The sequence below is a fragment of the Zootoca vivipara genome, chromosome 3, assembly GCF_965207765.1.
Source record: "Zootoca vivipara chromosome 3, rZooViv2.hap1.1, whole genome shotgun sequence".
Lineage (NCBI taxonomy): Eukaryota > Metazoa > Chordata > Lepidosauria > Squamata > Lacertidae > Zootoca > Zootoca vivipara.
Window position 1 is genome coordinate 37,783,639 of NC_142586.1, and position 12,632 is coordinate 37,796,270.

Here is a 12,632-nt window from a genome sequence, read left to right on the forward strand (position 1 = left end):
TGAAACTCGTCAGTCTAAAACAGAAAATAGCTTAATCACCTCTACTGTAGCCAGTAGCATTTTCCTTCCACACACACACACAAAAAATGCATATCCCCTTCCTAAGACTCAGGACGTACAAACAAAGAGTAAAATTAGCACCCTCAATGAATCCGGGGTTTATGATTGTAAAACGCAGGCTGAGCCTGATCATGTTCATACACACTTCCAAGATAGTTTATATGTGCTTGTCAACCTGTCTTCACAGGTTGTATGGAAATCTAAATTAGAATGGGAAACTTAATACAGCCTGAATGTCACCGAGGGGGCAAGTGAAGTGGGTATTCTCCCCCTACCCCCCAAGCGATGGAAATGCTCCCAGCAAAAACAAAACAACAAAAACCACTAAGGAGTGATTAGCAAGAGAGCTGCAGTAGGTGATCTCCGTGTGCTCTCCTGGGAATTGTTGAAATCTTAAGATAACATCTGACTCTTCACCTCAATTCCTCAGCACTTGACTGGCAGAACTCCCAGTGCTGAAATCATGAGACGCCAACTCTAATCAGATGAGCTTTTAAAATATGGGTGGCTCTCGTGTTGGAAGAGATGACTAAGGAAGAGGTGGCTGTGTCTTAAGCAGCAATCCATGTACCCGTGTAGGTCTTTCTTTGGAGCAGGTGTGCAAAGGATTGCACAAATTTAATGTTCATCACGCACTGAATGTTATCAGCTCATTCACAAAAGAGCTTCATGCTGAGGCCGTAGAAGATAGCTTCAATAAGTTAACCTTGGGTGCACTGGCATACACAAAAGCAATTGCCAGGACACACCTGTTCAACAGATGTGTGCTTCTTTTAAAGATGCAAATCACTAGCTCAGTGAAAAGAAAGGTTGGTTCGGGATGACTCACCCTAGCAGGTGGTTAGGGGAATGTTAACAGGAGTGGGTGAAGTTTCTTTCCCTGTTGCTCTGCTCTTCACCCAAAGCAGCTTTTAACTGGGGCCAGTAGGCAGGTGTACCTAGCACTGTCTGAAAATGTACAAGGGAAAGACATGGGATATAGCTTAACAGTAGATCTTTTTATGCAGAAAACCCCAGGTTCATTCCCTGGCATGTCTGGTTCAAAGGCTCAGATTACCGGTGATGGGAAACACCTCTGCCTGAGATCTTACAAATCTTGACTGCAATCAGCAGGGACTAAATTGGGTTAGAAGCACAGGCCATTGTCACATTTATTAATTCCAGGATCAAAAGAAGTTTGAGACTGCAAGGTAGCTTCCTGTTATAGCTGCCTTGGGAAGCTGCTTAATGGTTTCCAAGAATATGAAACCATGTTTTAAGTTGCCTTCTAAAGACTGGCTTGTTTGCAAGCTATTAACCACAGTTCCACTATGGATTTAATGGAAAGCTATGAGTAACACTGGCTTCCTGGCTTGTTTACTTGCTTGTGTGAAGGGAGGAGAAAACAGCCATGGATGAGATGGCAGGATCATTCCTGGCTGTTTAATCTTTGCTACCAGGTTGCAATGTGACAGCATCCCCTAGAGGACAATAATAATAATACAATAGGGCTGTGTTTGTATTAAACACCCAAAGTGCTGTTTTTTCCTTTTCAACTGATAGGGAAGGTGATCTGGCTGAGTATTCTCATTCCAGTATTAGAAGTTGATAGCAGTTCATCTATTAAACACACTTTGTCAGCATGTGACTTAGGACTGTTTATAGATGGGTGTTAGTGCTGGATGCAGACATGTTTGAAGTCCTGTAGCAGGGCTGGGGAACTTGTGACCTTCCAGATGCTATGGAACTTCTCGTTGTGAGAGCTCTGATAGGCATGGCCGATGGGCAGGGACGATGGCAGCAGTAGTCCAATAACATGGGGTTGGACAGGACGACTCTTGTGGTCCCTTCCAACTCTCCAATTCTACGATTCTATCAACCCTAGAGGGCCAACGGACTTTCTGTCCTTTCAACACAAATGACAACAGCAAGTCTTTGACTTGCATTTATTATGCAGCACAATTGCCACAAACTAGTATGTCATGCACTGAAGAGAGGCAAGAGCAGAGCTTGCTCGGTGCCTTTTGCTGACCTCAGATGTTCATGTGAGAATGGCCACTGTATCTAAAAGACACATACAGTGGAACCTCGGTTTATGAACACCTCGGTTTATGAATTTTTGGTTTATGAACGCCATGGACCCATCTGGAATGGATTAATTCATTTTTCATTACTTTCAATGGGAAAGTTCGCTTCAGTTTATGAACGCTTCAGTTTATGAACAAACCTCCGGAACCAATTACACCCATGCTTCAGTTTATGAACGCTTCAGTTTAAGTACTCCGTGGACCCGTCTGGAACGCATTAACCCACTTTCCATTACTTTCAATGGGAAAGTTCGCTTCAGTTTATGAACGCTTCAGTTTAAGTACTCCGCGGACTGTCTGGAACAGATTAATCCACTTTCCATTACTTTCAATGGGAAAGTTCGCTTCAGTTTATGAACGCTTCAGTTTATGAACAGACTTCCAGAACCAATTGTGTTCATAAACCGAGGTACCACTGTACTCTGAGAGAAGAAGGTGTGTCTTCAGCCTTGCCCTGCAGCTGCCTGCTTTCCTAGGAATCTCAAGGGTTGAAGAAGAAGCACCTGCGGCCAGATCCCCTCCCCAATGCAATTTGGTTCAGGACATGGGAGGAGGAGGAACGGACATACTTTGGGGATAGGCATAGTAGTAGATGTATGTTGCAACATGCAGCAAAGCAGGAGGTTGAAATCGGAGCAGGGAGGTGACAGCACAGAGGGGAGAACGCTGCACGCAATTCACTTTGACTTTAGGTTGGGGTGGGGAGAAGCTTCAAATGTCTGCTGATTAATTGCTTTTAAGAACAAAGGCTGCGAAGTCCGTGCAACTTAATTGTCTAAGTAACAGTGCTTGCCAATATACTGTTGCTTCACTCATCCTATGCTTGCTTGCGTCTTGTTCAAGTGTCACAGCCTCAGTGTTTTTTCTTCTTCTTTTAAGATCTGTGATAAACACAAAACTTCATCAACCCACACGCATTTGTGCAATGAGAGATCAGGGAGAGCATCTCAACAAGATTACACAGCAAAGCAAACAGACATGCTTTGGGCACATCCAAGTTCCACCTAACACTGAAGACACTGGAGAAATCTGAGTGATTCCACTCAGCGGCGGAGCAAGCAGATCAGGTGCCTGGGGCGGCACGCATGCCCTGCGCCCAGGGGCAGGGCCAATGGCCAATAGGCTGGCGCGAGCTGGGGCAGGATTGCCTACCTCCTCCCACTCAGCTGCCCTACAGCTGAGGGGGAGGCGACAGGCGGACCATTTGGGGCAGTGCAGAGCCTGCGGGCGCCCAAGCCACCACATTAATCCCAGGAGAGACACGTGGCTCGGGCGTTGTGCAGGCCCCACAGTGAGTGCCGCCTGGCATTTTGTCACCCCCCTCAGTACGCCTTTTGACACCTGGGGCGTACCACCCCCACCACACCCCCTTCCTCCACCCCTGATTCCACTCTGGATCAAGGCACAGTCAAGCCCAACGATGACCAATTTCCACCAATGCCCATGTGGCATAAGGGCAGGTACATGGGCCCCTCCCTGAGGCAACCCAGCCAGATGGGTGGGATAATAATAATAATAATAATAATAATAATAATAATAATAATAATAATTCCCCATTTGATTAGTGTTCAAGTGACTGGATCCAAGAGGCACCAGGGGCAACTTCCATCCTTTCAACCTGGCTAGCAATAGGAGCTAGGTTGGTAGTGCCCCTCCACCTGCCAGGGGCTCTGACATCTAACCTGTGATCAGCCAAGTTAGAGACTATCCTCCAAGTGGGAAACGGTGTGGAGTAAGTGAAGAAAAGAGGGGCTCAACAGTTGCTCCATTGCCTTGATCCTTTTGGTTGCCCTTTTCTCGTTGCCCAATATTATAATGCCATCATGCAAATCTTTGGTGTCACTGTACAGTTCTGGTTGCCTCACCTCACAAAGGAGGTGAGATACCAGCTAACAGAGGTGAGATATTGCAAGCAAATGCCACAAGCATTGTACAGTTGTTTTGGGTGGGGCCTCTGGTCTATGAGGTCCCAGACTGCTGTCCCATTGTTCAGCTCTGGCAGCGCCTCTGTTTATGTGACCAAAAATCTAGGCGACCATTGTCCATTTCCCTAAAGTTATTTTAAATCCATTAACGAGAGATTGCTGTCTCATATAAATTGGATTGAAGTATAAGGTGGTCCTTGTCCAGTATAAATGTTTGTTTATAACACTGACAAATAGTCCTACCAGTCAGAAATGTGGCACACAATTAAATATGCATTTGCCATGTTTGCTAAGCTGGTTTGACTAAACGTCCCTTAGCACAGAGATCTGTTAAAGGGTTCCCAGAATGCATTTCCTCACCCGTAGTTTCTGAGAATTCTATTTCTGATGAAACCTTTGTTTTCAGAATTGCTATGGAACTGCTGCCAGCATATTTGTCACAGTAAATATTAATAAAAAAAACATAGTGATACACTATAGAGTGTGCAGATATGCTCTACTTGTTTCTGCTAACAGAACTGAAAAACAGAAAAGAAATAAATTATCTGTGCTTTCCTACCACTATATATAGCCTTTTGGAAAGCCATTTTTAAACATTCCTGCTCTTCCTTTTTTTCCTGACTTTCCCCCTTTAGTCTCTTTGTTCTTGTAAAATTGAGGCACTGCCAATTAGTAGTGATTAACAGATGAGCTTTGTTATAATATTTTACCCTTATTGCCAAGAAAGAGTTACTGAGCTGGGCATGTTAATGATGAAATCTTCCTTAGGCTAATCTTCCTGCAAAATAAAACAAACAAACCAGAAATTCATGCTGTGTGTAATGGCACCATTTTTATTTATTTATTTTTGCTATGCTCTAGTTTGTTTATGAATTTTATGAGGTGTGAAGGAGCTCCCAGGCTATCCTTAAATACTATACCACGAGATAGGCCTGTTCTGCTCTTTCACTTATACATGGGCAAATGCATGATCAGACTTGAAGTAGGAGCAAATATTGCATAGCACAAAAGCTAATGAAAGCAATCTCATTCTGCCTTGAGACCTGGAGTTTTGATTTGATCATGGTGATGGTTCCTATTTATCGTTCTTCTTTATTGTTTGGTAAATTTTGCTACCATGAAAACACTCTCTCAGGGCTGATTATCACTTTAGTAAAGGTAAAGGTACCCCTGACCATTAGGTCCAGTCGCGGATGACTCTGGGATTGTGGCTCTCATCTCGCTCTATAGGCCGGCGTTTGTCTGCAGACAGCTTCTGGGTCATGTGGCCAGCATGACTAAGCCACTTCTGGTGAACCAGAGCAGTGCACAGAAATGCTGTTTACCTTCCCACCGGAGTGGTATCTATTTATCTACTTGCACTTTGATGTGCTTTTGAACTGCTAGGTTGGCAGGAGCTGGGACCAAGCAACAGGAGCTCACCCCGTCGTGGGGATTCAAACCACCGACCTTCTGATTGGCAAGCCCTTAGTTGAGTGCAAAATAGATATTTTCCACCTCAAGTGGCTAGAATGATGCGTGTGTCTATTTTTAAAACTAGAGGCACTGTGTCACAGTGGTTCTGTTCCTACCTTGGACAACAGATTCCAGAAGGTGGTTCTGGGGGAATACTGCCTGACTCCATGACATATTATGCTTTGTACCCCCCCCCCCCATTGTTTAACATCCACATGGACCTGCTGTGTGAGATCAACCAGAAGTTTGGGGTGAGGTGTCACCTGCGTAGATCAAGTCCAATAATAGAAGCCAAATCTTAGGGGCTGAAGCCCCTTTCCCCAACCCCTCCCCCCTCCATGCTCCACAAAGCTGATATTTTATTCAAGTTGGCACCCCTGAGTTCAATTGCATTCTTTCACATGCATCATATTAATGTCTTACTCTGTTCAGTTGCGAAGGAGAGTACAGTCTGGATCCCACTGCTACTTTGTTGCTGTACAACTGGGGTGGGGGGAACTTTTCTCTCTCTCAAGAGCTGTACAGTTGTTCCTTGATTGTTGAACGGAATCCATTCCGGAAGTCCGTTCGGCAACCATGGCATGGCTTCCGATTGGCTGCAGGAGCTTCCTGCACGCAATTGGAAACCACGGAAGCCGCGTAGGATCTACGGGTTCCAAAGAACGTTTGCAAACTGGAACACTCACTTTTGGGTTTGGGGCATTCAGGAGCCAAAACGTTTGAGTCGCAAGGTGTCTGTGATCCAAGGAACGACTGTATTGACTTGAGAGTAACCTTGGGGGCTGAAATGATGATGATGATGATGATGATGATGATGATGATGATACTAGGCAGGACATTCATTTTCTTTTTGCCTCTCTCTCTCTCTCTCTCTCTCTCTCTCTCTCTCTCTCTCTCTCTCTCTCTCTCTCTCTCTCCTCTGTTCCCTGTCCCTTGTCACTAACCCATGATTTTTACCCTGCGAGCAGCCATCAGCATAAATACTATTAGTTCTTGCTTGTTTTGTTCCTCCCAAATAGTTTAAAGAGCTAACGCTGTTGTGACATGCATGTGTTTGCTGTTTGACACCTGCTATTTCTGCCTAATTCCAAAACTGTAATATAACAGGACATGACCAGCTCATAGGTATATATCAGGAGTGGGGGTCCTTTGACCTTCCAGATGCAACTCTCATCAGCCACAGCAGGTACAGCCGATGGTCAGGGATGATGGGAGCTCTGGTTCAGTAGCACTTGGAGGGCCAAAGCTTCCCCCCACATGGTCTACATCAGGCATCCCCAAACTTCGCCCCTCCAGATGTTTTGGACTACAATTCCCATCTTCCCCGACCACTGGTCCTGTTAGCTAGGGATCATGGGAGTTGTGGGCCAAAACATCTGGAGGGCCGCAGTTTGGGGGTGCCTGGTCTACATGTATCTTGCTGGTTGCAATTTCTCCAAGGATTCTTGACTCCCAATTGTTTAAGAATAGCAGCAATAAAATAACACTTAATGAATAAACCTTGATGAGTGGATTTTTGTGAGTTCTGCTCAGTTAAGGTATCCAAAACAAATCCCTGGATTCAGAATTATTTCATTCTAAGTACATGCCTTTTGTCCCAGGCAAGATTCCCCACGTCTCCCCATCCTGTTAATGGAACACTGAAAAAAGAAAAAGCTTTGGTGACAGGAAGGCTGCAGCTTTTCTTCCCAGAGAGCACATAATTGTGCCTTTCCACCGTCTTCAGCCTGCAAAGGTGTGTTTCTGCAACTTGCTCACTTATAAGAGGGTGATTCCCATAAGAGGGTGGTCCCATCACCTCCTGGCAAATAGAAGGGGAAGAAATGGAGGCAGTGAGAGATTTTACTTTCTTGGGCTCCTTGATCACTGCAGATGGTGACAGCAGTCACGAAATTAAAAGACGCCTGCTTCTCAGGAGAAAAGCAATGACAAACCTAGACAGCATCTTAAAAAGCAGAGACATCACCTTGCCGACAAAGGTCTGTATAGTTAAAGCTATGGTTTTCCCGGTAGCGATGTATGGAAGTGAGAGCTGGACCATAAAGAAGGCTGATCGCCGAAGAATTGATGCTTTTGAATTATGGTGCTGGAGGAGACTCTTGAGAGTCCCATGGACTGCAAGAAGATAAAACCTATCCATTCTGAAGGAAATCAGCCCTGAGTGCTCACTGGAAGGACAGATCGTGAAGCTGAGGCTACAATACTTTGGCCACCTCATGAGAAGAGAAGACTCCCTGGAAAAGACCCTGATGTTGGGAAAGATGGAGGGCACTAGGAGAAGGGGACAACAGAGGATGAGATGGTTGGACAGTGTTCTCGAAGCTACGAACATGAGTTTGACCAAACTGCGGGAGGCAGTGGAAGACAGGAGTGCCTGGTGTGCTCTGGTCCATGGGGTCACGAAGAGTCGGACACGACTAAACGACTAAACAACAACAACAAGAGGGTGATTAAAAATAGAGAAGCAGGGGGCAAGGGGAAGGCTTGAGCAACTTAGCATTCTGCATCCAGCTAAGGGCAACCTCATGCCGCTTGTGACACTGTTAAGGCCCAGAAATCTATCAGTAAGCAACGTATCACTCTTTGCAGAGTCAGGGGATTGCCCTTGTCGCCTGTAATTTCTGGGACTGCCTCAGCTACTCAACTGGTTTATTTAATCACCAGCTCATTAGTATAATCCCTCTCAATTACAAAACCACTATCTTTTAAAAGCCTGACACCTTAGCTGGTCTTTGGCAGCGGCGTAGCTAGCCGCTCGGGTGCCGCGTGTGCGGGCTGCGCGGAGCCTCTCCGCCGCCTCCCCCTCAGCTGTAGGGTGGCGGAGGGAGAGGCAGAGGGCAGACTCAAGTCCCACACTGCCGTTTTAGGCAGTGCTGAGCCTGCAGGCGCTCAAGCCACCATGTCACTCCCAAGAGAGACACATGGCTTGGACACGCTGTAGGCCCCGTGATAACTGCCGGCCCCCATGGTGTAGCGCCCAGTTTGTTGACTGAACTAAAAAGTTCTGTGATCCCATTTTTTTTTTAAAAAAACCTTATCTTTTTGTCATTTTGTCACCCCCCCCCTCAGTGATGACACCTGGGGCAGCCTGAACCCACTGCACCCCCCTTCCTCCACCACTGGTCTTTGGTCATTGCTCGTGATCTTTATCCCTGAGATATGCTTGGAGATTTCACTCTGCCTCTGATTTGATCCATCTGTACTCCTCAAAATAAATTAGGTTTCTTAATGAGGCTTGGCGCAGAAAACCAATTATAAGTATTGAAATAAGAAAGCACATACCAGCCTCCTTAATCCAAACATCATGATGAGAATCAGTTTAAAATCCTAGTTTAAACGCCAGGGACTGTCCAATTCTGTAGGTTTTTCCTCAGTCTTCTTTGGTCCAGACTATGTCTGCCTATTGTCCAGATCTAATTATTTTATCAAAGCAGATATTCCCGGCTATGGGAGTGGCTTTGGCGAGTGCCAGTCGTACCATGCTCTGGGACCCAGTGTCCTGCCGCTTGCACAATGCAAGCTGGCAATGTTGGACAATCTGTGGTTCTTCAAGAGGGTCCTCCCCCATCCTGGGGAGTCGGCCAGGGCTAATTTCCCCCGTATCAGCCACAAATTACTGGCACGGCTGGAGTCCAATCGTATGGGAGTCAGCCATTTACCACTGCCGGAAACAGAAGGAGCTTTCTGTGCACTTAGATGCATACCTGTTGAGCATCTCCAGTTACTGCTATAATCCAGGGATGGCAAAAGTGTGGTCCTCCAGGTGCTGCAGGTCATCAGCCACAGTCAGCAAGAAAATGATCCGGGACCATGTGAGTTGCCGTCTGCTATACCCAGGTGGCGCTGTGGTTAAACCACTGAGCCTAGGGCTTGCTGATCAGAAGGTCGGCGGTTCGAATCCCTGTGACGGGTTGAGCTCCCGTTGCTTGGTCCCAGCTCCTGCCAACCTAGCAGTTCGAAAGCACGTCAAAATGCAAGTAGATAAATAGGAACCACTACAGCGGGAAGGTAAACAGCATTTCCATGTGCTGCTCTGGTTTGCCAGAAGCGGCTTTGTCATGCTGGCCACATGACCTGGAAGCTATACGCCGGCTCCCTTGGCCAATAATGCGAGATGAGCGCGCAACCCCAGAGTCGGTCATGACTGGACCTAATGGTCAAGGGTCCCTTTACCTTTATACTCTCTGGTGAAGTCAGCATCAGAAAGTTAGGAATTAATTATCAGGAATTAAAGCTGTCTGGAGATTGTACAACTGTCTGCAGCAGAACCTCTCCCTCTCTCAATTCTCTGCTACGCTCTTGTCTCATTCGTGCTTTGCTTCTGCTACCTGCTGGCCAGTTTTACAACTGTGGTTGGTGAGCTCCTGCTGTAAAACTGGTTTTCCTAGAAAATAATTTGCATCGCTTTTGGAGAAATCAATGATGTTTTTTCCTCACCTGCATTGGCAAGTGCTGCAGTCTACGATTCAACTATTTGTTCCTTAGGTGCTATATGCTGATATATACGGTCGACTGATTTTGCTAGTAAGCATTGCCAAGGTGAGGAATTGCCTCCGAGCCTGGGAGTCAGTTGACTGTCATTTAATTCCAGGTGTGCGGTAAAGGAAGAAAACTCTCCATATTCTTTAGAAACGCTTCCTCCTTCACAATCACTTCAAAAGTTGCAGGATTGAGGGCTGGTACTGAGTGCAGGTGATTGCAAGGCTCAGATTCAGCTGTGCCATCATAGAAGTTGGGAGTAATCAATTCAGACTGATCTAAAATTGTGACATGCTAAAATTGTTTATCCTTGAGAATCACATTTTATATCCCAAGCTACTCACAAGTGCTGTAGTAGATGCTGTCCTACTATCCCTGGAGCCCAACAACAGCTGGAGGGCCACAGATCCTTGGTCTAAGAGGCCAGTTCTGAAAGCATTGCCCACGATAAAACCAGACTCTCAGAAGGTGCATTGAAACACAATCTGTTATCTGCAAATCACACCCAGCATCTTGTAACGGTGGGTGTCAGTCTGAACATTTTCTAGGGTTTATGACTACGGATCATAGCACCACTGCAATTGGAATGACCTGATGTGAAAAGAGACACACACACACACACACCCCACCATGAACTGTGTTAACTCTGGGCTCCCTCAGAAGAAAGTGGACTCTCCTTCCTTGAAGGTTTTTAAGCAGAAGTTGGATGGCCATCTGTCATGGATGCTTTAGCTGAGATTCCTGCATTGTGGGGGGTTGGACTAGAAGACTCTTGGGGTCAAACTGGGCGAGGTAAACAAAATAACGAACAGACAGGAAGTTGTAAGAAATAGATGAAGAAAGGTGCTAGGACATGCACTCACCCAAGAACACCCTTCCCCTCTCCATAAGGCTACATCAGTCCAAAGCAGCATTTAAACCCCAGATTTTCAATCATGGGATAACTAACAAGCTCCAACAGAACCCCCTTTCCACCCTATGCTCTCAGGAACCAGATTCACACTTTGCTGAACCCATGGAGCAAGGAATGGCTGAGGGAGGTGCCGTAGCTTTGCTGGTAAAGGATAGTAACAGGGAGACTTCAATCCTCACGCAGAAGGCACAGAACTCTGATCCCTGATGGGTTCCACTTACTTCCGCAAAGGTACACCTTTCTCTTCCCTCCTTCTCTTCATTCTTAGCATGTGTCTGTGGCGGATCACTAGGCCTACTCTCCAGACTTTGGGTAGTTAGGGATCCTTTGAGAACAAGCTGTGCATATAATGTATGATCTGATGCCTGCTGATTGCTGTCAGAAGCAGCGCCCATATCTGTCATCTCCTTTATTCCATGTTTCGTTTCAATCTTTCTTTATTCCTCTGGTGTGTAAACTTCTTAATTGGGCATAAAGTTAAGGGTGGAAAGACTTATTCATAACAGAGGCATGTTTTGACTCCAGTCAAAGACCCCCCCAAGCCCTTTCAGAAGTGTATGGTAGATAATGGGCAGGTGGTGGACACACATGCCGGTTCAGACACACACCTGGTAGCAATTGCCTCAGTGTGAAACAATGGAAGCAATGGGCCTGAGGGAAAATGAGCCATAGGGCATCTCTGAGAGAGGAAGCAGGTGTTTTGCAGCTCTCATGAGCCTGAATTGCAGAGGGAGCTTCCTTTTACGTTTGGGGTTCCCCAATAACAATATCACAGAATATATACAAGGTGTGTGGTGAAAATGGCTTCAAGTTGGCCATATCAGTGCTGTTGCTATGCAAATAAAACTTTAGTGGCTTTGATTAAAAGAAGACCCCCTGGCTTCTCATATGTACTTGCAACAATTATGTGACACTTAGGGCTTACCAACATCACAACGATGGGTTTCAAAGCCCAGCAAGTGTTGCATGTGCCATTTTCTCTCTACCACCAACAATGCCCGTCTGATTGCACTCCAGTTAAATATTAAACATTCCACACTCGGGTTATCTGCATCCCTTATCACTTGTTTCCTAACTGATAATCTTTAATCACTCAAGTGTTGTAGTAAATCCATAAAGTTTATAGATAACACGGTTTTGTGTCCTTGGATTGTTTTACAGTTTTCTACAGGTCGTTGGATTCAACCTTGAGGCTTGCCAGCTGGCCAGAAGGATGGTTCTTTGGCCCCCATAGCCATTTGTACTTAGAAGATGGCAGATTGAGACTTACTCAATGGGAGTACGTACTATACTCCCATGTACTGTAGGCCTGAGGTGTCTGTCGTATTCTAACCTACTATTTGCAAATATACAGCAATATAACAAACTACCTTTCCTTAATTAACCCCAAGATGGGTGTGTGCGTGTGACTGCAACTTTTTAAAATGTTGATTTATAGGTGGGCTTTGTTTGTTTGTTTGTTTATAGAGGCCCATTAGCACAACCCTTTGGATACTTAGGGGTTTGGGTCTCATTTGGGTCTCATTTGATTCCCTGGGTCTAAGGCAGGCATCCCCAAACTTCGGCCCTCCAGATGTTTTGGACTACAATTCCCATCTTCCCTGAACACTGGTCCTGTTAGCTAGGGATCATGGGAGTTTGGGGGTGCCTGGTCTAAGGTTTGGACCACACTTGGTGACACCATGCTGCTTTCAGACTCCCTCCTGGTAGATGTTCCCAGTGCTTTTTTCCCTT